The sequence below is a fragment of the Balaenoptera borealis genome (genome assembly GCF_965194805.1).
Source record: "Balaenoptera borealis genome assembly, chromosome: 3".
NCBI classification, from domain to species: domain Eukaryota; kingdom Metazoa; phylum Chordata; class Mammalia; order Artiodactyla; family Balaenopteridae; genus Balaenoptera; species Balaenoptera borealis.
Genome location: NC_138866.1, coordinates 80,899,171 through 80,922,884, shown reverse-complemented (window position 1 = coordinate 80,922,884; position 23,714 = coordinate 80,899,171). Strand labels below are relative to the sequence as shown.

General features: G+C 35.3%; 1 long non-coding RNA gene across 5 annotated transcripts in view; it reads left to right on the top strand.

Annotated features, from left to right (window-relative positions):
* LOC309625496 overlaps nt 1-23,714 on the top strand; it is a 764,549-nt gene that overhangs the window by 378,569 nt on the left and 362,266 nt on the right. For all 5 annotated transcript variants that reach the window (XR_014242525.1, XR_014242526.1, XR_014242527.1 and 2 more), the window contains exon 3: nt 18,425-18,475. This is a non-coding gene — a long non-coding RNA (uncharacterized lncRNA). The remainder of the gene's footprint in view (nt 1-18,424; nt 18,476-23,714) is intronic.

Sequence of the window (23,714 nt, the reverse complement as noted above, 5' to 3'; positions counted from 1 at the left end):
TTGGGTGAGAGGTAGGGTGAATCTTAGGTTCCTGGGCAATACCTTGACTCCTAAGATACTACACATTCTACTTCTTATGGTTCCCATTCTTGCTGAGTTGTTCTAATACTTCTCAAAATGGTGCTTTTGGAGATGTACGTTTGTCTGATTGTACCCTGCAAGCTTAGTGATAGATAAGATTTGGTTGTAAGACTTATTTTAGAACTTCTATAAACATAGTCTGTAATCTACAAAATAGTACAAAGAAGACATAGGATTATTTTTCCTTAATGCACATCTGAACTGGCTATCTCTCTGCCAGAATTTGATTACAGCATTTATATTTATATTTATATTAGCATTCCAGTTGTCTTCTTCAAGAAGAGGGAAGAATAAGATAGATGTAGAAAGAGGCAGGAAGTTGAGATGGGTATTCTGGACTAGATTGTGACTTCACAGAAATTAGAGAATGGAAAGAAGGTACAGAAAAATAACTGGAACTTTACTCCTGTTCCTTCCACCCATCTCCAACAGATCCTCTATACTTACTACTCAAGTAGCAGCAGCAGGGACATCATCTGGGGGCTTGTTACAAATGCAGACTCTCAGGTCCCACCTCAGACCTACTGAATCAATATCTGCCTTTTAACAAGATCTTGAGGTGATTCCTCTGAACATTAAAGGTTGAGAATCACTGCTCTAGACCATGTTAGAAAGTGAACTTTTTGTGATTCTACCTTAACTTTCTTAGAATAGCAAGATACTGTATTGAATGAATATTCAATATTCTATAGGAACTTGGAAGACTTAGTATAAGGAGAGAGTATAATATAGCAATTTAAGGATTTGTGCTCTATATGGAGGCAATTAATGTACATTCGAATCTGGCTTAACAACTAATTAGTTATGTGACTGTGGGAAAGATACTTTATTTTTCTCCAGATTGGTATCTTCATTTGTAAATGCGAATTAAGAGTTCTTACCTCGTAAGATTGTTGTGAGGCTCAAATGAGACAGTATTTGTGAAGTGGTTAGCACAGCTCCTTGTGCACAGGAAATGCATCACAGATATTAGCTACCATTGTTAAAACTTAATAGTTTAAAATGTCTTACATGCATCTTGGATGTATTTAATGCCTTGTTAAAAGTAACAATATAGTGTGCAGGGACCTCACTCTTTTCAAATGAGCAACGTTCTTGGAGAATACGTTAGTGTACAAGGACCTGCAGGTACTTCTCAGAGAAAGTAAATCTTTAATACGGTGGTTGTATGTATTGTGTTACGACAATTTCCTGGAAAAAAAAGAAATATCAACATTAGAACTTAAAAAATATTTTATTCAAGGATTTTCTTGTATAATCTCATACAACCTGTCTAGGTGAACTATACAGAAAAATCCCTTTTCTTTAAAAAAGTCTTGAACTTTAGAAAGCTTGAATCATTCTTCATGTTTCTATCTGCTTTTTCAATATTTTTTGCTGTCTATGTCCTGATGAAATCCTGAAGAAATTTCGCATTAGATGCTGAGTGACCTAGCTACTCTATATTTCTTGAAACATTCTGAGCCAGTTATTTCAGGAAGAAGCAACAATCATACAAAACATCGCATCTAACCCTAAGCAAACAAACAAAACTAAAACAAACCCTTAGATTTTCATAGGCTTCGGGAACCCATCCGACTTATTCTGTAATCACTCACACATTTTAAAAGCAATGTTATTATTCCCTAGCAAGCATTTTAAACTAGAGAGACCTATGCAATGGAACGCAGAACGAAGTCAGAGAAATAAACCCCAGACTGTCTTTGTTTCTTACTGCAAAGCTCAGCATTTTTATGTTCCCTCATCAACAAAAAGACTCCCCCCTACACACCCTTGGTGCTTTCTATTTATGTTCACCTGCTACTCAATTAACACCCCATCAAACGGCACACTTGCAGGGGGTTTATTGTCAGACCATTGCACTACAGTGCTTAACCCTCTATCTCACCTATATTGCACATGGAGTTAAAAACAGTCCCCTGACTGTGCTTGGAAAACATGTCTTTTCATTTAGTGTTTGGGTAAGGTTTTCCTTGTGCAAATTACCCTCGGTGTTCATAAAGTTATAACTGTATCTACATGTGTCTGACATTTATTACCTTCCATAGGACGGTAAAACACACTTTTCTCTTCTAACTGTGTCTGCTGACATGTTACATAAAATAAACTTTAAATATTAACTATAAATTAATTAGCATTTTCCCTCTATTAAGAAAAGCCGATGAAGGCTTAGCAACACTGCTTTAGTATAGTTAGAAGTTTTAATTGGATTCTATCTGAAAGACAATGGGATTATTCTTAACCATTTATTTTTCATTTGGTTATATTTATGTATTTATATTAGCTAAGGAATACATATTCATTTGTAGAAAATTAAGGAAGTATGGAAAAGTTTCAAGAAGAAAATGAACACCTCTCCCCCAAAATCATTTTCGTAATTTCATAACCCCTACTGTTATTTTGGTCTTTTTTCTTAAATATATAAATAACTATTAATTATTTTCTATAAATACCTATCAGTTTATAAGTATTATGTTTATATATAATTATTTTTTATATACCCACTACTTTATATAAATGTAGTTTTCATACAAAATTTGTCAATGAGCTTATATTTTATACTTTGTTTTATATCCAGTCCTCTTAATATTGTGTAACTATCATGTCCCATGTAGTTATACTCATTTTAAACTTGGATTTTAATACTGGATAAGTCATTTGTCTTATGAAGGTACCATAATGTTTTCACCATTTAGATGAGTTCAAAAGTTTTGCTGATTTTATCTTTAAAAGAAATTCCTAGGAGTGAAAACACTGTATTGAAGACCCTTAAAACATCTTGTCGGAATGCCTTCCTGAAAGGCTGTAAAATTTTACATGTCCACATTATACCTTGATCAACTATGAGGTTTTTTTTAAATCATGATCAATTTGATAGTTGATCATTGCTCTTTCATGAGACATTTCTTTAGTTAGTAGTTGGGTTGAACATATTAAAACATTGCTATATTGTGTCATCTTCATGGTCTTTATAGAACATATTGATAAAATTCTTGCGCTCTAAATATAGATGAATTTTATTTCAAATCCAGACTTTATCACTTACTAGGGCAAAGCTAAAGTTCATGTCTAAAACTGTTTTCTCAAATGTAAATGGTGATAATATTAATCTCTATTTCATAGTGTTAATGTGAGAACTAAGAAAAAAAGCATTAATGTGCATAGCTTGATGCCTGACACACTAAGTGCTCAATACATATTAAGTGTTGTTGAAGTCTTATGTGAATTGGTTTTTCACTACCTGCATCTACTTTTTTTTACATTGGTAGTTAATATAAACTCTTCAAAATCAAAAGGAAAAATATTAATTATATTAAGTCTTTTCTATCATTGACTGCTATGTAATTCATTTTGCCATGTTTTGACATAAAGTTATTATTATGATTTTTTAAAATTTTATGACACGTGATTTATTTGTACTGGGCATGTTTATCATGTGTAGCTCTAATAAAAGCTAGACAGAATAGGGAATAATTAGGGGGACAGCGTCTTTCTTTTTTTTGGAGGAATTTTTAGGAGGAAGTATGTTGATAGTGCATCAGAAGGTTCCTATTATTATTGGTAAAGTTAGATCTGAAAGCAACATATGTATGTTGGATTTAGAACATATATATTGCACATTTGGATTTAGAAATAATATAGATTATATCCTTATCATAGACAATAATATATTTAGAGTTGTAGTCCTCAGTTTCATTCAATCCGTGCTTTCCCTTTTTGTCCATGTTCCCTATTTATAATCATATAATTCTTCCTTTGATCCCCCAGATTCCGCTACACTTCTCCAACCTATTTGTGAAATACTAATTTAGAATGTGACTGAAAACAGTGACTCATTTTTTCTTTTGGGAACCACCTTCCCTTCTTTTAGTTCATGCAGTTTAGTTGAGCTGATTCGAATCTAACCCAGGGAGTCAAGAGTGGCTCACATGGATTGTTTTATTCCTAGTTGCAGTTCAGAGATTGGTACATGAAGAAAGTAGGTGTACAAGATTCAATTCCAGGAAGAACTTTGGCATGAACTAGAATGAAGAAGTTCTTTTTATTTATCTGTTTTTGTGGGATTGCTTTCTGTTAGGATAATGCAAGGCTGGAAGTTTGACATAAAATTGGATTATAATTTTATTTAGATCTGTATCTTCAGCACCCAGAACAATGTCTGGAAAATAGAGAGCACTTAATAAATATTTTTAAATGAATGTATTGTTCTTTTTCAGAATTTTCTTGGCTATTTTTGAATATTTCTCTCTATATAAATCCTAGAATCAGTTTAACAAATCCTCTGAAACATCCTGTTGGAATTTTAACTGCAAAAGCATTGAATTCATTTGGGACAAGAATAGGCATATTTATAAAATTAGGTTTTACCATCCAGAAACATGTTACATCTTTCTATTTGAGTTTTTTAAAAGGTATTCCACACATGTTGTAGTTTTCTTTATGTAGGTCTTAATTATTCCCTGTTAGGCTTATTTGAGAATTATTATTGTTGTTATAGATTTTTATTCTGTGAACAGGGTTTTCTATTTTCTGTTACATTTTCTAATTGATTATTGTTCTAAGGTGAACTATTGATTTTTGTATGATAATATTTTATTCCTCCAATGTACTGACTCTAGTCTCACTAGTTGTAGTAGTTGTTTAGTTACTTCTCTCAGATATTCACACCATTTACCAAAGATGATTATTTTCTTGTTCTTTTTTATATCTATATAATTATTTATATCTCTTATCTTATTGGTTGCAACTGCAAGGATGATATTGGATAGTAGTGGTTATAGCAGAATTCTTTGCACTAGTATCTGTGTAACATTTAATGAGATTATAGTAATTAATTAGTTTTTTTGTACATATTCCATATACATATATATCTTTAACATCTTTATTGGAGTATAATTGCTTTACAATGGTGTGTTAGTTTCTGCTGTATAACAAAGTGAATCAGCTATACGTATACATACATCCCCATATCTCCTCCCTCTTGTGTCTCCCTCCCACCCTCCCTATCCCACCCCTCTAGGTGGACACAAAGCCCCGAGCTGATCACCCTGTGCTATGCAGCTGCTTCCCACTAGTCATCTATTTTACATTTGGTAGTATATATATGTCCATGCCACTCTCTCACTTCGTCCCAGCTTACCCTTCCCCTCCGCATGTCCTCAAGTCCATTCTCTGTCTGCGTCTTTATTCCTGTCCTGCCCCTAGGTTATTCAGAACCTCTTTTTATAGATTCCATATATATGTGTTAGCATACGGTACTTGTTTTTCTCTTTCTGAGTTACTTCACTCTGTATGACACTCTCTAGGTACATCCACCTGGCTACAAATAGCTCAATTTCATTTCTTTTTACGGCTGAGTAATATTCCATATATAATATTCCATTGTATACACATGCCACATCTTCTTTATCCACTAACCTGTTGATGGAAACTTAGGTTGCTTCCATGTCCTGGCTATTGTAAATAGAGCTGCCGTGAACATTGTGGTACATGACTCTTTTTGAATTACGGTTTTCTCAGGGTATATGCCCAGTAGTGGGATTGCTAGGTTGTATGGTAGTTCTATTTTTAGTTTTTGAGGACCCTCCATACTGTTCTCCATAGTGGTTGTATCAATTTACATTCCCATGAACAGTGCAAGAGGGTTCTCTTTTCTCCACACCCTCTCCAACATTTATTGTTTGTAGATTTTTTGATGATGGCCATTCTGACCGCTGTGAGGTGATACCTCATTTTAGTTTTGATTCGCATTTCTCTGATAATTAGTGATGTTGAGCATCCATTCATTCGTTTGTTGGCAATCTGTATATCTTCTTTGGAGAAATGTCTACTTAGGTCTTCTGCCCGTTTTTGGATTGGGTTGTTTGTTTTTTTGGTATTGAGCTGCATGAGCTGCTTGTATGTTTTGGAGATTAATCCTTTGTCAGTTGCTTCGTTTGCAAATATTTTCTCCCATACTGAGGGTTGTGTTTTCATCTTGTTTATGGTTTCCTTTGCTGTGCAAAAGCTTTTAAGTTTCATTCGGTCCCATTTGTTTATTTTTGTTTTTATTTCCATTTCTCTAGGAGGTGGGTCAAAAAGGATCTTGCTGTGATTTATGTCATGGAATGTTCTGCCTACGTTTTCCTCTAAGAGTTTTTTTTTTAAATAAATTTATTTATTTAATTAATTTATTTTTGGCTGCATTGGGTCTTCACTGCTGCATGTGGGCTTTCTCTAGTTGTGGCAAGTGTGGGCTTCTCATTGCGGTGGCTTCTCTTGTTGCGGAACATGGGATGTAGGCGTGCGGGCTTCTGTAGTTGTGGCTCTTGGACTCTAGAGCTCAGTCGCAGTAGTTGTGGCACACAGGCTGAGTTGCTCAGTGGCATGTGGGATCTTCCAGGACCAGGGCTCAAAAACATGTCCCCTGCATTGGCAGGCAGATTCTTAACCACTGCACCACCAGGGAGGCCCCCCTCTAAGAGTCTTATAATGTCTGGCCTTACATTTAGGTCTTTAATCCATTTTGAATTTATTTTTGTGTATGGCAATAGGGAGTGTTCTAATTTCATTCTTTTACATGTAGCTGTCCAGTTTTCACAGCACCACTTATTGAAGAGGCTGTCTTTTCTCCATTGTATATTCTTGCCTCCTTTATTAAACATAAGGTGACCATATGTGCATGGGTTTATCTCTGGGCTTTCTATCCTTTTCCATTGATGTATATTTCTGTTTTTTTGCCAGTACCATACTGTCTTGATTACTGTAGCTTTGTAGTAGAGGCTGAAGTCAGGGAGTCTGATTCCTCCAGCTCCATTTTTCTTTCTCAAGATTGCTTTGACTATTCGGGGTCTTTTGTGTTTCCATACAAATTGTGAAATTTTTTGTTCTAGTTCTGTGAAAAATGCCATTGGTAGTTTGGTAGGGATTGCATTCAATCTGTAGATTGCTTTGTGTAGTATAGTCATTTTCACGATGTTGATTCCTCCAATCCAAGAACATGGTATATCTCTCCATCTGTTTGTATCATCTTTAATTTCTTTCATCAGTGTCTTATAGTTTTCTGCATACAGGTCTTTTGTCTCCTTAGTTAGGTTTATTCCTAGGTATTTTATTCTTTTTCTTGCAGTGGTAATTGGGAGTGTTTCCTTAATCTCTCTTTCAGCTTTTTCATCATTAGTGTATAGGAATGGAAGCGATTTCTGTGCATTAATTTTGTATCCTGCTGCTTTACCAGATTCATTGATTAGCTCTAGTAGTTTTCTGATAGCATCTTTAGGATTCTCTATGTATAGTATCATGTCATCTACAGACAGTGACAGCTTTACTTCTTTTCCAACTTGGATTCCTTTTATTTCTTTTTCTTCTCTGATTGCTGTGGCTAAAATTTCCAAAACAATGTTGAATAATAGTGGTGAGAGTGGACAACCTTGTCTTGTTCCTGATTTTAGAGGAAATGGTTTCAGTTTTTCAAGATTGAGAATGATGTTGGCTGTGGGTTTGTCATATATGACCTTTATTATGTTGAGGTAAGTTCCCTATATGCCTACATTCTGGAGAGTGTTTTTCATAAATGGGTGTTGAATTTTGTCAAAAGCTTTTTCTTCATCTATTGAGATGATCATATGGTTTTTCTCCTTCAATTTGTTAACATGGTGTATCACATTGATTGATTTGCGTATATTGAAGAATCCTTGCATTCCTGGGGTAAACTCCACTTGATCATGGTGTATGATCCTTTTAATGTGCTGTTGGATTCTGTTTGCTAGTATTTTGTTGAGGATTTTTGTGTGTCTGTTCATCAGTGATATTGGCCTGTAGTTTTCTTTCTCTGTGGCATATTTGTCTGGTTTTGGTATCAGGGTGATGGTGACCTCATAGAATGAGTTTGGGAGTGTTCCTCCCTCTGCTATATTTTGGAAGAGTTTGAGAAGGATAGGTGTTAGCTCTTCCCTAAATATTTGATAGAATTTGCCTGTGAAACCATCTGGTCCTGAGCTTTTGTTTGTTGGAAGATTTTTAATCACAGTCTCAATTTCAGTGCTTGTGATTGGTCTGATTATATTTTCTCTTTCTTCCTGGTTCAGTCTCAGAAGGTTGTGCTTTTCTAAGAATTTGTCCATTTCTTCCAGGTTGTCCATTTTATTGGCGTATAGTTGCTTGTAGTAATCTCTCATGATCCTTTGTCTTTCTGTAGTGTCTTTCAGTTGTTACTTCTACTTTTTCGTTTCTAATTCTGTTGATTTAAGTCTTCTCCCTGTTTTTCTTCATGAGTCTGGCTAATGGTTTATCAATTTTGTTTATCTTCTCAAAGAACCGGCTTTTAGTTTTATTGCTCTTTGGTATCTTTCCCTTCATTTCTTTTTTATTTATTTCTGATCTGATCTTTATGATTTCTTTCCTTCTGCTAACTTTGGGGTTTTTTTGTTCTTCTTTCTCTAATTGCTTTAGGTGTAAGGTTAGGTTGTTTATTTGAGATGTTTGTGTAAGGTTTGGTTGTTTATTTGAGATGTTTCTTGTTTGTTGAGGTAGGATTGTATTGCTATAAACTTCCCTCTTAGAACTGCTTTTCCTACATGCTGTAGGTTTTGAGTTGTCATGTTTTCATTGTCATTTGTTTCTAGGTATTTTGTGGTTTCCTCTTTGATTTCTACAGTAATCTCTTGGTTATTTAGTAGCATATTGTTTAGCCTCCATGTATCTGTACTTTTTACAGATTTTTTCTTGTAATTGATATCTAGTCTCATAGCATTGTGGTCAGAAAAGATACTTGATACGATTTCAATTTTCTTAAATTTACCATGGCTTGATTTGTGACCCAAGATATGATCTATCCTGGAGAATGCTCCATGAGCACTTGAGAAGAAAGTGTATTCTGTTGTTTTTGGATGGAATGTCCTATACATATCAATTAAGTCCATCTTGTTTAATGTATCATTTAAAGCTTGTGTTTCCTTATTTACTTTCATTTTGGATGATCTGTCCACTGGTGAAAGTGGGGTGTTAAAGTCCCCTACTCTGATTGTGTTACTGTCGATTTCCCCTTTTATGGCTGTTAGCATTTGCCTTATGTATTGAGGTGCTCCTATGTTGGGTGCATAAATATTTACAATTGTTATATCTTCTTCTTGGATTGATCCCTTGATCATTATGTAGTGTCCTTCTTTGTCTTTTGTAATAGTCTTTGTTTTAAAGTCTATTTTGTCTGATATGAGAATTGCTACTCCAGCTTTCTTTTGATTTCCATTTGCATGGAATATGTTTTTCCATCCCCTCACTTTCAGTCTGTATGTGTCCCTAGGTCTGAAGTGGATCTCTTGTAGACAGCATATATACAGGTCTTATTTTTGTATCCATTCAGCCAGTCTGTGTCTTTTGGTGGCAGCATTTAATCCATTTACATTTAAGGTAATTTATCGATTTGTATGTTCCTATTACCATTTTCTTAATTCTTTTGTGTTTGTTTTTGTAGGTCTTTTCCTTCTCTTGTGTTTCCTGCCTAGAGAAGTTCCTTTAGCATTTGTTGTAAAGCTAGTTTGGTGGTGCTGAATTCTCTTAGCTTTTGCTTGTCTGTAAAGGTTTTGATTTCTCTGTCAAATGTGAATGAGATCCTTCCCGGGTAGAGTAATCTTGATTGTAGGTTTTTCCCTTTCATGACTTTGAATATGTCCTGCTACTCCCTTCTGGCTTGCAGAGTTTCTGCTGAAAGATCAGGTGTTAACCTTATGGGGATTCCCTTGTATGTTATTTGTGTTTCCCTAGCTGCTTTTAATATTTTTTCGTTGTATTTAATTTTTGATAGTTTGATTAATATGTGTCTTGGTGTGTTTCTCCTTGGATTTATCCTGTATGGGACGCTCTGTGCTTCCTGGACTTGATTGACTATTTCCTTTCCCATATTAGGGAAGTTTTCAACTATAATCTTTTCAAATACTTTCTCAGCCCCTTTCTTTTTCTCCTCTTCTTCTGGGACCCCTAGAATTCAAGTGTTGGTACCTTTAATGTTGTCCTAGAGGTCTCTGAGACTGTCCTCAATTCTATTCATTCTTTTTTCTTTATTCTGCTCTGCAGTAGTTATTTCCACTATTTTATCTTCCTGGTCACGTATCCTTTCTTCTGCCTCAGTTATTCTGCTATTGATTCCTTCTAGAGAATTTTAAATTTCATTTACCGTGTTGCTCATCATTGTTTGTTTGCTCTTTACTTCTTATAGGTCCTTGTTAAACGTTTGTTGTATTTTCTCCATTCTGTTTCCAAGATTTTGGATCATCTTTACTATCATTACTCTTAATTCTTTTTCAGGTAGACTGCCTGTTTCCTCTTCATTTGTTTGGTCTGTTGGGTTTTTACCTTGCTCCTTCATCTGCTGTTTGTTTCTCTGTCTTCTCATTTTGCTTAATTTACTGTGTTTGGGGTCTTCTTTCACAGGCTGCAGATTCGTAGTTCCCGTTGTTTTTGGTGTCTGCCCCCAGTGGCTAAGGTTGGTTCTGTGTGTTGTGTAGGCTTCCTAGTGGAGGGACTGGTGCCTGTGTTCTGGTGGATGAGTCTGGGTCTTGTCTTTCTGGTGGGCAGAGCTGCGTCCCGTGGTGTGTTTTGGGGTGTCTGTGACCTTATTATGATTTTAGGCAGCCTTTCTGCTAATGGTTGGTGTTGTATTCCTGTCTTGCTAGTTGTTTGGCATAGGGTGTCCAGCACTGTACTTGCTGGTCATTGAGTGGAGCTGGGTCTTAGCATTGAGATGGAGATCTCTGGGAGAGCTTTTGCTGTTTGATATTACATGAAACCGGGTGGTCTCTGATGGACCAGTGTCCTGAACTCAGCTCTCCCACCTCAGAGGCACAGGCCTGACACCCAGCCAGAGCATCAAGACCCTCTCAGCCACAAGGCTGAGAAGAAAAGTGAGGGAGGGAGGGAGGGGGGGAGAGAGTGAGAGAGAGAAGGAAGGAAGGAAGGAAAAAAAGAAAGAAAAAGAAAAGAAAGAAAGAAAGAAAGAAAGAGAAAGAGAAAGGAAGGAGGAAAGAAAGAGTAAAATAGTTGTTAAAATAAAAAAATTTTTTAAATTATTAAAAATGAAAAAAATTAAAACATATTAAAAAAAGAAAGGAAGAAAGAAGAGAGCTACCAAACTGAAAAAGAAATCCACCAATGATAGCAAGTGCTAAAAAGTGTACTAGAAAAAAAAAAAAACAGCGGACAGACAGAACCCTAGGAGAAATGGTAAAAGCAAAGCTATATAGACAAAATCACACGAAGAAGCATCCACATACGCACTCACAAAAAAAGAAAAAGGAAAAAAATATATATATCTGTATATAAAAAAAGGAAGAGAGCAACCAAATCAATAAATAAATCTACCAGTGATATTAAACTGTAAATACTAAACTAAGATAAACATAAAACCAGAAACAGATTAGGTGTAGAAAGCAAACTCCAAGTCTACAGTTGCTCCCAAAGTCCCCCACCTCAATTTTGGGATGATTCGTTGTCTGTTCAGGTAGTCCACAGATGTAGGGTACATCAAGTTGATTGTGGAGATTTAATCCACTGCTCCTGAGGCTGCTGGGAGAAATTTCCCCTTCTCTTCTTTGTTTGTACAGCTCCTGGGGTTCAGCTTTGGATTTGGCCCCATCTTGCTTGTAGGTCGCCTGAGGGTGTCTGTTCTTCGCTCAGATGGGATGGGGTTAAAGCAGCAGCTGATTAGGGGGCTCTGGCTCCTTCAGGCCAGAGGGAGTGAGGGGTACGGAATGCAGGACAAGCCTGCAGTGCCAGAGGCCGGCGTGATGTTGCAACTGCCTGAGGTGTGTTGTGTGTTCTCCCGGGGAAGTTGTCCCTGGATCACGGGACCCTGGCAGTGGTGGGCTGCACAGGCTCCTGGGAGGGGAGATGTGGATAGTGACCTGTGCTTGCACACGGGCTTCTTGGTGGCTGCAGCAGCAGCCTTAGCATTTCATGCCCGTCTCTGGTGTCCCCATGCTGATAGCCATGGCTCGCGCCCGTTTCTGGAGCTCGTTTAGGCGGTGCTCTGAATCCCCCTCTCCTTGAGCACCCCGAAACAATGGTCTCTTGCCTCTTAGGCAGATCCAGACTTTTTCCCGGACTCCTTCCCAGCTAGCTGTGGTGCACTAGCCCCCTTCAGGCTATGTTCACGCAGCCAACCCCAGTCCTCTCCCTGGGATCTGACCTCTGAAGCCTGAGCCTCAGCTCCCAGCCCCCACCTGCCCCAGCAGGTGAGCAGACAAGCCTCTCAGGCTGGTGAGCGCTGGTCAGCACCGATACTCTGTGCGGGAATCTCACTGCTTCACCCTCTTCACCCCTGTTGCTGGGCTCTCCTCCATGGCTCCGAAGCTCCAACCCCCATCCCTGTTTCTGCCAGTGAAGGGGCTTCCTAGTGTGTGGAAACTTTTCCTCCTTCACAGCTCCCTCCCAGAAGGGCAGGTCCCATCCCTATTCTTCTGTCTCTGTTTTTTCTTTTTTCTTTTGCCCTACCCAGGTACGTGGGGAGTTTCTTGCCTTTTGGGAAGTCTGAGGTCTTCTGCCAGCGTTCAGTAGGTGTTCTGTAGGAGTTGTTCCACATGTAGATGTATTTCTGATGTATTTGTGGGGAGGAAGGTGATCTCCACATCTTACTCCTCTACCATCTTGAAGGTCTCCGGACTTCGTTTTCTTTAACCACCAAATACTTCAGATGTTGAATTTTGTAAAGAGAACTTCTTATTTTTAAGCATTTCAAACTTTTCCTAAATATTTTGAAAGTTTCAAATGAAGTTTCTACAATATGATTAATATTTTTCATACTTGATACAGCCTGGATATAATTTCCTTATTAGATTCACTGAGATATTGTCACAACAGTTTTTCATATGACTTAGAAATAAATATGCTTTTAAAAAAGTATATCTAACATAAGCGTGCAAACTCATATGCAAACACTTGCAGTATGCAAACTGAAACTATTAAAAAATTAACCATCTTGGAAACTTTAATTTTGAATTTGATCTGTTAATTACCGTTTTTCCAGAATAGTGGAAGAGCATATTCTTCCACTGGCAGGGTATATCTGATACAGCCTGTATTCCTTACTGTCCACTGTGTGGTAAGTGTCTGACTATGATCTTAGTCTCACTATTAATTGCTAGGTCTGGTTTGGCTGCTCTGCTTCTAATGAACCTTTGAGCACTATGCTAAAATGATGATAAGGATTGTTTGTTTTTGTCCTTAGTGATCCCAGGAACTTGGCTGATTAAAACTCGAGTTTCTATAAACAATGCTGACTTCTCAGTGAATTTCTAGGCTATAGGGCTCTCAGGAATGTAAAGCCATAGGTCCTTATAATCTTTAAATGCTCCCTGGCACAACTGTGAACCCCTGGCAAGAGTATACACATAATAAGATGATACTTATGGCACAGAGCTGGACTATAGATTTTTAGACCACTAACATATGTTTCCCCTTCGGAGGCCTGGAAGTGAATTATTGGAAAAAAAAAAACACCTCACATTATATTTTATCTGTATTTTTGGTGGAATGAATCTAGATTAAGTAGCTTTATAGAATTCTAGGTAAGAGTCAGGTGGCTTTCCCCTTTTCGTAATGTGATATCTGTTTTTAAATAATATGTTTCTTTTTTCTAATTATGAAAGAACTACATGTTTATTGTTAGAAATATAAGAAAAGTGTGAATTAAAAAGAAAATAAGAATACTCAGAGAAAAACCTTATTAACAATGGAGAAAATATCTTTCAAGTCATTTTTAAATTAGTTGTTAATTACACAGGCAATACCTGAACACCTCCTCTCTGTATAAAATTAAATTACTAAAAATAGCGTTAAAGTCCACCTGAATCACCATATTAAATTCCAGTCCCTATGCAGTTATCATTTTTTTCTATTTTACACACATACATACACACACAATATTGTTTTGGGAGGTATTGAATTTACAGATTGAATTGGAGAAAAATTGACATGTTTTGCAATATGGGATATTCACCTCAATGGAAGTGGTATTTCTCCTTAGACAGTCTTCTTTCATGTCCTTAAGTAAAAATATATAGTTTTCTCTATAAAAGTTTTACATATTATTCCCAGGTATTTTATAATTTTTTTAACTCTTCTGAATGGATTTTACATTATATATTCAAATTGGTTATTGTTGGTTTGGAAGAAAGCTGTGAAAACTGTCTCAAGCTGTTCAGGCTGCTATAACAAAAATACCATAGACTGGGAGGCTTTAACAACAAACATTTATTTCTCATAGTTCTGGAGGTTGAGAAGTTGAAGATCAAGGCACAGGTAGATTCATTGTCTGATGAGGACCTGCTTCCTGAATTCATAGGGGGCAGTTGTCTTCTCACTGTGTCCTCACATGGCAGAAAAAGCAATAGAGCTTCTGGGGTCTCTTTCATAAGGGCACTAATTCCATTCATGAAGGCTCCACCCCCATGACCTCATCACCTCTCAAAGGCCCCACCTTCTAATACCATCACATTGGCGTTAGGATTTCAACATATGAATTTTGAGGGAACACAGTCTGTATCAGAAGCCCTTCATTATAAAGAGGATGTAAGATCAGAAATATATATTTCTTCTCTAGAAATAGAAATCAACTTCCAGCTTAAATGTCAAAGGCTAAGATAAGGTCTCAAAAACAAATCCATTTTTCCTCAAGCTTCTGACTGCAGTAGAAGATACAAGTTCTCCTATTTTTAATAAACTTTTTAGCAATGCCTCTTTTGTACGTAAGACTATTATGTGGTTTAGTTGCTTATAAGCTATAATACACTTGCAGATAAATGTGTTATTGTGAAAATTAATGATGGTTCAAAAAGGGTATTAGCTAATGTTAATGACTCAATAGTGAATTAACTAAGTATTCTTAAAGATAAATTTTTCTTAAAAAATGTTATATCACTTTGTTATTATGATCTTGAAAGCAATGTCATTTTTTTCTTCTTGTTGTCACAGACATTTTATAATGTGGTTTCCCCCACTACCACCACCACCACCATTACAATACATTTTGCTTTGGCTTGTTTGGTTTGGTTAACTTTCTCTTTCACACTGGCATATAGGCAAGCGATTTGATTTTGTTTATTAATCTTGTAGCCAGTCACCTTGTTCAATATCAGTTTTAGTAATTCACAACTGATTCTTTTCAGTTTTCTAGGTAGGTAATTGCACATTCTACAATAGTCTTATCTCTTTCTTACTAATGTTTTAATCTAATTTCTTTTTCTTATCAAACTTGGAGAATAGAACATCGAGTTGTATAACTAACAATACAATAAGAGTAGTGATCACAGCATCTTTATCTCATCCTTGACTTTAATTGGAAGACTTGTAGTATTTCACCATTAAATGTAGTGATTGCCATGGATTTTTGTTCATACCTTTTATTAAGTCAAGAACATTCCTTTAGATTTCTAGTTTACCAAGTGCCATTTTCACAATTATAATTGTTAACATTTATCAAATTCTTTTCGGTATAAACTAGGATGTTATATAATTTTATTATATAATAATTACATATGTAATTTACATTTTTAGATCTCCTTTGTTGCATTCTACAGATAAATGCTTCTCGATCATGATGTGCTCATTGAGCAAACTACAGGATTCACCTTGCATGTGATCTAAAATTTTGGTCATTTTCTGTGTATGTTCAAATTTTTGTTAAACCGTGTGTTGAATATTTTCAACTTTCCTTGTCCCCAGTCAAGCTGAATATGTAAACACAGTTGGCTTACTCTTCAGCTTCCACCAAAAGAGAGAAAAGGAGAAAGGGCCTTTAGATTTTTAATAAACATATTTGAGCTTATATTTGCCTGTAATAGTCTAGTCATTATCTCTTTTCTCCCCTTGTATAAAAAGAACAGTGGCATACTTTTGCTCCCATCTGTTCCCCCAACTTCCACTTCCCATGTTGATAGCATGTAAAATTTTATTTCCACATTGTTTTTAATAAATTTTTAAAAACCCAGTTATTTAGCCTTAATAATGAATTTTTTAAAATGTGTTCATTATTGCTGCTTTCTCTTGAACCCATTCTTCTGTTTGAATTACAAACTTTTTTAATACTTTAGAATATTTGTTAGCCTGCAATTTGTAAATGTTTTCGCTTCATTCTCATAGTCCAATGTCATTTGTCTGACATAGATCCAGAATTATGCCATTCTGAGTTCTTTACAGTTTTTCCACATTGTTTTTTATTTATCCAATATTGCTGATGGGAAGACTATTCCCAGATATAAGATTGATTTATGACAATCATTAATAAAAAATCAATGGTAACAAGCAACCAGAAAATTTAACAAATATATGAATCCATCTAAAAGTCAAGAAAAACTGAAATATATGTTATATTTTAACAAGCAGTCCTAAGATTTCTGTGGGGAATAAATAAAACTGTATTAAAGGATGCAAAAAGCTCAGAAAATACAAAGATAGTCCATACTCTTGGATGGGACAAGTTGACATATAAAGATATTAACACACCAATAATTTATAAATTCATTGGTAGCCCTACCTGAAATCCTTACAAATGCATTCTATGAGTATCATACTTGCTTAAAATAAAGAAACCAATAGAATGGAATAAAGAACTCAGAATTTTACACACACACATATATATACTTCATGAACACACACACACACATATGCTTTTATATATTCAGGAGTAAGCTTAAGTTTAGCTCTCAGCCTTTGTGTTTTTTTAATATACACTCTGCCAATTTTTCATTATGCTAACTATATAAAAGAGAATTATGAATATTTTTTCTTCTAGCTTTCGGAATTGTTTATATGAGAACCATTTATTCTTTGAAAGTATAGAAAGCCTAATCTGTAAATATATCAAGTATGAAGATATATTTGAATATAATGCCTTGATAACTTATAAAAATTTCTCAGCAAAGCATTATCTACTTCTATGAATTGATTTTGGTAATTTATATTTTCCTAGAAAATTTACGATGTCATTGAAGTTTTTCAAAAGAGAGGTATGCTTTTGCATGTAGTGTTCTTTTATGATTTAAAATTACTTCTGATTTTTCTATTTTCTCTTTGTATTTGTGTAGATTTATCATAATTTTTTTAATTTTACATTTTTTGAAAGAACCAGCTCTTATGTTTATTTTACATATTATTCTTTTTTATTGTTGTTTGCTATTTAACAGCTATTCTTGTTATCCTTAACTTTTCAGTCACGTATTTTCTTAATTTATTTTTCTTTTTATATTAAGAACACTGAAACGTATATAGTAAGTATATCTTTTTCTAAGTTACGTGATTTATATATACTGCTTTTTAAGTTTTATTAACTTTTATATAGCGCATCATCTAAGCTTTGGTATATTTTTCAACTCGAGATTTTTTTCCAATATTCATGTAGTTTAATTTTTTAAATCTTTTTGGTCCTTTGAAATATGGAAGAAAGTTACGCTACTAGTGTCCTTGAAGATATTAGACATTTTTCTAGTAATTAAAAATGAAACAATTTCAAGTGATTCTAAGAAAATGATAATTTTAGATACTTGCACTTCCTGTAGTTTCTTTCCCCTTATATTGACATTTCTAGTTCATTATAACATAATTCTGGATTTCAAAATCCAGGTTATTATTCACTTTAGAGTATATATTTTCTCTTTCAATATTTATTATATTTGTGTTAAGTTTGATGGACATATTACAAGAAATATTCAAGCAACACTGTGTGCTACTAATATTTTTGATTATACCAATGTCCCTTTATAATACAGTGGGTCATGTTTTTAAGTGTGTTAGATCCATCTCTACATCAGCTGGAGAATTGGTGTTCAGTAATTTTTAAGGAATATATTGCAGGTGATAGTTTTCTGAGCTCTGCATTCTTGGCATTGTCTTTCTATTGTTCTTGTAAGATGCCTGGCAATGTATTTCTATTGCTTCTTGGCTTACTGTCATATTTTTTCCTCAAAACTCTAGAGCTATGGCTCCATTTTGTCCTGGAGAGTTAATGTTATAGAGAGAAAAAAACTGTGGACAACTTGATTTCTCTTTTCCTTTCAGATACAATGTGTTTTTTGCTTGTTTTCTGCCTGAATGGATGCATGAATCTTCCCCCATCATTGTAATTCCAAGAGTGTATCCAAATTTATAGATCTTTTCAATCTATTTTGCCTAGTGTGTTTATATGGGGGGAGTAAACGCTATTCCCTTGTCTCATGGTTCTGTGAGGGGTCTTTGGTAGTACTCTTGGTCCCCTTGAAGCATTCCTCTTCCCATTGTCTAGCCAGTTCCTTGGGAGAAGTTACTTGTCTGGTTGTGTGTTTGGTAGATGATGGTCAGCCCCGTCTGAACATTTCTGTCTCTTTCCTTCTCTTTTTAGATGCAGCTTGCTGCAGGGAGGATACATAGCTGGTGTTCCTGGGCCCCTGGGGTAAGTTGCCAGCCCCTGTGTTGGAGGTCTGCTGTCACACAGCTGTGCTAGTGACTAGGTGGGTGTAACTGTTGGATTCACAAATAACCTATTAAGAACACTATTGTAGCCTATGATTTAAGTCAGGTTCTCAAATCAGCTTTATTGACCAACTGATATTTTTATTTCTCATTACCTGATTCTTCTGTCTTCTTTGTGATGGTCTGGGACTCCTCCCATCCAAAGTTTTAACATTTGGTATATTTCTTCCTTCAACCCCAGGTTTTTCTTCAAGTCAGAACATTTTTCTTCTCCCTCCTCCTCCTTGCTTATGTTCAGCTCTATTTGTTCTTTATTTATCTTTAAATTTAGAAATTCCTATTACTTTGTTGTGTGTGTGTGTGTGTGTGTGTGTGTGTGTGTGTGTGTGTGTGTGTATTTTATCAGCCTTCAATATCCCTTACCTAGCAGAAGGTAACCATAAAAACAACAAACCCAAGAAAAAATGGGGCAATGCCCCATGCTCAATTCTAGGATGTTTTTAGTACAAAGGTAAATCTTCCTACTATGTCTGTCCCCAATTCTGTTACTGAATTTCTGAAATGATAAAGTAAAACTACAGCTGTTAACTTTCTCCTACCCCTTAATCTGGACCTAAAGGTAGAGTTAAACATAGAATCACATTTTCTCAGACAAAATCCATCCACCCAATATCTAAACATTAACAAGCATAAACCTTCCTCAGTAAGGATAGCAAAACAAAAAACAAAACACAAAACATCTCTTGTCATATGAAAATATGCTGATGTTCTGAAAAGTGGATCAATATGAAGGAATAAAATATGTGGCATCATTTAAACAGAGCAATTGCAAACTGGTGGGAGGAGTGTCAAAGAAATTGGAAACTCTGTTTTAAGCTCACTATAGCTGCTCTCAGCAGGAGCCAGCATGGCAGTGCTTTCATTCTTGGATGGGCACAGCAGGAGAAAAAGCCTTGCCATGTAATCACTGCTCCCAGTTGTCTCTAGTCTATAGCCTAAAGCTGCCAGTTGTCCTCACCCAATCAAATTAGAAGGTGTTCTGGATTTCTGCTGGGATTCCATCCACTCACTTTTCAGATGCTCCACAGTGGTTATAGAGTGAGTTGGCCCCTCTTCATTCTAATAATGTCTGCAGGTAGCAGATTCCTCAAGAATTCTGATGTGTGATGTGACCATAGACAGTTTCTAGTGCTGATATGGGCTTTCTGCTTTTACACATGGGTAGTCATTTCAATGACAATTTGGAAAGCAGACTGAGGGCAGGTAATCATTTTTAAGCTACCATTTGTCAGCAAGTCTGTTCACTTAAATGGGTTACAGAGTCCTGTGATTCTGTTCCCCTATTTGTAAAGTAGGAATAATCTTAATTACTTCCCAGAAGCATTAAGATAAACTTAGTCCATAGGTTTGAAAAAAATGTGGGAGTGAATGTTGTATGCAATAGAAATTATTATTGAGCGCTTGAATAGTCATAAACATCACACCAAAAAAATTATGAGTTCAGGACTGAAATCTTCAAATACTCTCTGTGAATAAAGTATGCATTCTCTACATTAAAGATAGCCACTGGATATAATAATTTTGTTTAGTGGTATGTTCAAAGGAAGTAGTTATGTATTCTTGTAGCAGACCATGTGGGCAATCAGAATACGAACAAATAAAGTATGTTGTTTCCTTTTATTGTACATCTGTTCTTTCATCTCTATTTACTTTGAAAAAACGGCTTCTTCAATAAAATGACCTTATGATGAGTTTACTGTATTTCCATGATATTATGATGCAAATATGTCTTTACTGCTAGAGTTTTAGTAAGCAGAGGTAAAACACAATGTTTCAAAGTCAGTATTTGGATTTCATTTTCTTTAGATCTGTTGAAATATAAGTGGAGTTAATCAGAACCTAGAGAACTCAAGACAGTATTTTGCGGGCTTATTATATTTTATTTTGTTCTTGGTCAGTTATTTAAAAAATTAACCTCTCATTAAAGAAACTCCTTTTCTACTCTTTTTAATACCTGAGAGGTAGTAGTGTGTAGATTATTATTGCAGTGTTTGGATTATTTGTTTGGGTTTGAGTCCTACATTACCATTATATAACCATTTTAAACCTTGGTTTCCTAAAAAGAGTTGAGATTACCTACATTTAGTGAATTGGCAATTATATATATATATATGTATATATATATATATATATATATGAAAAATCGGTAAGTTTGAAATGAGTTCAATAATCTAATAAAGTATAGCAGTATCTTACCTAATAGTCATTCATTTGTTCTAGGGTGGTATGGAGGCAGAATCTGATTTTGATTGCAGAGAGCTAAATGGCTCTAGTGTTGTGGCGTAATATTTTCTCTTTATTCTCTGTGGGATACCTCTGCACATCAGAGAATTGTAAGCACAAAGCACATCTATAGGACAAAGTTAACAATAAATGATGCTCTTCTTTAGTTTGCTTTTTAAATATCACACTGAACTAGGTGTGAGGACAGTGGGTAAAAAATATCAACTTAGTGAGTATGCTGAGAGGTTTAATCAGTGCTGTTGAAGGTTAGGGATAACAATCTCATTATAAAGCATGCGATTAACATGGAATTCTCAGTTAATTTGGAACTTGTAATTCTTAATAGATAGATAATGGGCAATGAGAATTCCTAACTTGAAATATTAAACAAGCATTTGCTGCTACATCTGATGTTGATGTGCTATTAGTGAACAATTTTGTTCATGAAAATAATGAAATATTTGATGATAATATGGCTATATATGTGTGTGTGTATATATATATATATATATATATATGGCTATATACATATATATATATGGCTATATATATAGCAGAGACATTGATTTCTTCAGGAAAGTAGTACGTGGAATAAAATAACACAAATTGCAATTACTTAGATCTCTTACAAATCTTAATAGGGTAAACCTTAGGGTGCTTTATTTAGGTGATGCATTTCAAATGCCACTGCAGTTTTAATTACATCAATATGAAGACCCTTAACTAAACTCACAGGAAAAATAATTATTTGCACTAACCATAATACCTGGTGCTATCAAGTACCTGGCATGTCAATCAATAGAACATGATGGCTGATTATCTAATGATGATCATAAGTCACTAATATTGACAGTTATGCCCGATCCCAGTTTGAAGACTATCTGTTTACTGTAGAATCAAAGTTCAGAATGCTGTTCAGGAATAGCTTCTGTATACACATAGGCAATTGTACTGAAATCCACAAAATACTTTTTCTGCAGTTAAAGATTATTCTCCAAGAGATAGGGCCTAATGAGTAGTATCTATCAACGTCACTATGGGAAACCAGACCATTTACAATTTGGTTACTCTCTCTGAAGTACCACCCACTCCGTGTCATTTTCCCTTACCCTGACCAACCTTACTCTATTCATTTTTGAGTCCTTAGAAGCTGTGTTCCTACCTCCAGAAAGCTTAACTGGCTACTTAGACTAAGTTAAGTCCCCCGTTACGTGCTCACATAGCAACCTGCACTTCTCCCATGAAAATATTCATGATATGATGTTGGTATTACTTGCATAATTGTCTTCTCTTCCCAGCTCAACCCCCAAGACTAGACCTTAGAAAGCAGGGTCAGGCCTACTACATTCTTCTACATCTGCTACACCTCTATCAGAGGGATCAGCCCATATTAAATGTTCAAAAGCTATTGTTGAATAAAAAAGTAAATGCATAAATGACTCTGCAGATTGGCAGGTACAAGCTGTCTAAATGGAAAGAAAATTTTCATTTAAGGTTAAAATTGAAAGTTAATTTTTAAAACCAATAGCTTTGGGTTCAAAGTCAGTGAATTAACGAAAACAACCTAATGAAGCTGTCTAGGTTGTTTTATAAACAGTGAAAATTAAATTTTTAATTCTCTCAATTCAGTGACATTAAAAATTATGAATGGTGCTAGTTTCTAAATATAAGCTTTAATATGAAGATAAGAAAGCTAATATTGTTAAGTCAGCAAAGTATTTCATGCAATTATATGGTCTACCCCTTGCCTTCAGATAGATTTATAAATGAATTCTACTTATTGTAACTTTTCCTGTAGCCATTTGAAAATGGTTTTAGACTCTAATTTTAATGAGGAACAAGATTTTATTGTTTCCCAAATATTATAAATTAAGAGGAGCCCTACAATTTAACTCTGGTTAAGGACATTTTCTTTGTTAAGCAAGTGTACACATTCTTCCACCATTTATTTATAGTAATGGCAGACATACTGAGCTGGGTTTCTACATTGGATGTAGTGGGGAATCCCTCCTCTGCTACGTCATAAGGCAGTGTGATATAGTAGAAAGAACCTGGCTCTTGAATCAGATGAAGCAAGTTTAAATTCCACTCTACGGTATATTGGAAATTTAGCAAATTTCTTATTTCTCTGAACCTCAGATCCCTTATCTATATAATCGTGTAATAATATCTGAGTCTTGGGAGTATTGTCTGCCTTTTAGGATTGTTGTGAGAATTAATGCAACAATTGTGTGGAGTATCATGCAGATATGAAATACTTATTAAGTCTTGGCTATTATTATCTTAATGCTTACTCAAAGAAATGCTTAGTGCTTACTCAATGAAAAAACTTAAGGCAAGAAAGTTTAAATGACTTTAAAAAGTTCAAATAGTGTGAGTCTAACACATGGATTTGACTGGTCAGACTGTGTGATAATTTCAGACTGTGTGATATTTCCATTTCAGCTGTCTTGTTATGCAGTAATCTCCTCCTGAATCCTATGTGATCACATAACGATGTGATCATGAACACACAATCACTAAATGCCATGTTTGTTGCCTTTATTCTTGTTTGAGAACCCGATTCTGTCCCCTGATGAGGCATAGAGAATTAAAAGCAAGCAAGTAGGCCAGGTCTGGTCCATTGGCTTGTACCCAGTAAGAGCTTATAAAATGTGTGTTGAAGGAATGAATGAATTGGGAGTTTGTTTATCATTAGACTTTTAGGTTAGCATTTCTGTGGCATGTACTATATCTTTCTCCAAAAGAAGAGGCAATTCACTATGTACTTACTTATATGATTTTGATTGTCTGGATGTAACATGAAAGAACCTCAGAAACAGTTCACTCAGTTTGCTACACTATAATAATTCACCATAGTGACAGTATTTTTCTTTGCTAAGGTGGTTATTTTAAGTGAAAAAGATTTTGTACAGAGAATGAAGTAAAATAACTGA